General features: G+C 40.3%; 1 long non-coding RNA gene across 1 annotated transcript in view; it reads left to right on the top strand.

The window, feature by feature from the left end:
- LOC104868009 overlaps positions 1-2257 on the top strand; it is a 13461-nt gene extending 11204 nt beyond the window's left edge. The window contains exons 2-3 of the long non-coding RNA XR_781934.1: positions 1431-1495; positions 1576-2257. This is a non-coding gene — a long non-coding RNA (uncharacterized LOC104868009). The remainder of the gene's footprint in view (positions 1-1430; positions 1496-1575) is intronic.
- Positions 2258-2872: the final 615 nt, after the last annotated feature.

Raw genomic sequence — 2872 nt, 5'->3', positions numbered from 1 at the left:
GTTTTTTTATATATATAAAATGAAGTACTACTCAGCCATAATGAGAAATTAGAGACATTTATAGTTAATTGGAATTTTTTTATGATTTGCCACAGCAAGCTACAAAGAATCAAAATATCAAAAAGTAAAAATAATCTGATTTCAACAAGTTTTATCATATCAAATGAACAATCTGCATAGTAATACATTGTAGATCACCATTTCTTAGTCAGTAACGATCACAGAGATACCTGCGGTGCTTATTTAAAAAGAGAAATTCTGATTGAGGAGGACTAATGTGGGACCTGACAGTCTGCATTTTTAGCTCCCAATTAATGCTGACGCAGCAGATCTGCAGACGCGCTGAGTCTTGAATGGTAAGTTTTTGCCCCAAAGAGAATCAGACAATGCAATGAAAGAGAGGTCAATGGTGCGATGAGAATATAATGAGAGAGGACTTGATTTATTCATAAGGTTCAAGAATTGATGAACTGACCCGATAAAATTTAGCTGAGATCCGACATTATTACCTGGACAATAAGGCGAAACCAGGCAGAAGAAAGTCTCTGTGTGTGTAATTATATATAATATACGACTGTATAAATATAGGCCCTGTGATAGGTGAAAGGAGAATGCTCTATTCCAGAACTGGGGAAAAGGACAAGGCCTGTGTGGTCTTAGATGAAACTACAAGGGTAACACGAGTCAGACTTCGCAAGCTTGTTGACATGCTACTCACCATAGATGGATAGCAATAGACATCCATCGTGGGTTTTAAGCAGAGCCGATTAAATTTTCCTATTGAAAAGACCACCCTGAATGTACGTAGAAAATGACTTTGATGACCCAATAAATGCAGACATGGGAGAACAGCTAGGAAGCTATTATAGTAGCGTAGAGAAGAAAAGTGAGTAATTGGGCTGGGGCAGAAGTGGAGGAGATGAGGAAGTATTTAAGAGTTGAAATCTGCAGGGCATTTTGATGGTTTTCATACTGGAAAAAAGAGTGGTGTGAGAAGAGGTGCTGTGAAGAACCAATGCTGAGTTTCCATGTGGCACAGCACCAATCACGGCAGTGGCATTCTTTGATATGGGGGATGCTAGAAGGCTAGGTGTGCGGGTGGATGTTGTCATGCTGAGTTTTTAAGTAAATTGAGATAGCCACGCAGAAAAGTAAACAGGCATTGGCTATACAAGCCTGGAATTCAGAGAAGAAAGCTGAAGGAGAAAGAGAAAAGTTAAAAGGAAAAGAAAAGGAAGGAAAGGGAAAGAAAAAATAAGGCTTATGGAGGAATAAAGAAGAAAGAAAAGTTAATGAAAACTCAGTCAAGGAAAAACTCAGATGTGCTATTTGCACATTAGAATCATTTCGTTACAAACTGCAATGCTAAGTTGCCAGTTCTGGATAATACGGGAAACTCATGTTCACCCCCTTTCTCCTGCTGATTCCAGGTGGAAAACTTGGAAAGAGTGGATGGAATAGCTATTGGAGGACTCTGAAAAATAAATATGAACAGGTAAATTGAAAAAGAAGAGAATAATTCTACTTATCACTAAGCATACCATGAGTTTACCGCTTGGTTCCTGATCTCTCTAGGTCTGAACTCGATGGAGCAAGAAATCGGGAAGTGAGTGTTGTCACAAACAGAGAACTCCGGACGCTGTCTAGTCCTGTTGTCAAGAGCAGTAAAGTGGTCTTCTCCTGCTCAGAGAGAGTGAGGGGAATTCTGCCATCATCCCCCTTTTGATTTTACTCTCTTACAAGGCAATCATTAAACACCGTACAGTGGTGGTGGGGACAGTGACGGTAATGAGGGCACACTGCAGCCTAAAGTCAGATGGAGAGAGCCCTGCCATCTGATAACAGGAAGTAAGTATCACAAGGGTAGAATGAGCCCCAGTTACATTATTTCTCTCTTTTCTACCCCTTAGCCACAGACCAAAGCATAGTAGCAGAAATTACAAATCAGAATGAAGTAATGAAGGGCCTAGCCTACTGCTTGGAAGACTTAAGTAATGAAACAGGCCACCGAGTGGCACATGTGCAGGACAGATCTAAAGAGCACCAAAAGTGCTTTGGAGATGGAACTCATAGAAATTGCAATTCACAAAAGAGTGGTAGAGACATGAAGAATCTAATTAGGCCTGCTTAATTATCGTTAAAAAGCAAAGGGCAACACAACATCCTCTACAGGATTTAATTAAGACAGTGTCTCATATACAAAATGCTCAGGAGGGCCAGGCTGGGGATTTAGCTCACTGGTTTTGCTACCTGCCTCCCATGCACAAGGTCCCAAGTTTGATCCTGATACCAAAAACAAAACAAAAAACCAAAATGCTCAGGATACCATAAAATTTACTTCACATGAAAAGAACAAGAACAATCATTTTATATCAATGTTGAGATAAAAAAATGTTTAAATCACCCTGCAAAGACTTTAAGTAGTTATGAAAATGTATGCACATTAAGGTCAAAAGTTACAAAGGAAATATAAAAATTTTACAGTCTCAGCAAAGAAAAAGAGAAAAATGGGGGCTGGGGATTTGGCTCAATGGTTCTGCCGCCTGCCGAGAGAGAGAGAGAGAGAGAGAGAGAGAGAGAGAGAGAGAGAGAGAGAGAGAGAGAGAGAAAGCGAGAGAGAGAGAGACAGAGACAGAGAGAGAGACAGAGAGGTACTGACTCACATGCACACATACAGGCACCTACACCTAGCTGGAGGCATGTCAAACAGACACAGGAACTGACTAAAGGATATTTCAATAGTCAAAAGTGCAACAGTTTGAGCAAGAAAATAATGTGATATTAACACCCGGCCCACAGACCTTAAAGGAGGAAAAGGTTTAAATTGGCTTCTGGTTTCAAGGATCCAGGCTATGTTCATTTGGCTCCAAGG

Source organism: Fukomys damarensis, unplaced genomic scaffold (genome assembly GCF_012274545.1).
Source record: "Fukomys damarensis isolate Sample0158 unplaced genomic scaffold, DMR_v1.0_HiC HiC_scaffold_17, whole genome shotgun sequence".
NCBI classification, from domain to species: domain Eukaryota; kingdom Metazoa; phylum Chordata; class Mammalia; order Rodentia; family Bathyergidae; genus Fukomys; species Fukomys damarensis.
Note: the sequence above shows the minus strand (reverse complement) of the source record. Positions and strands in the feature narration are given on the sequence as shown.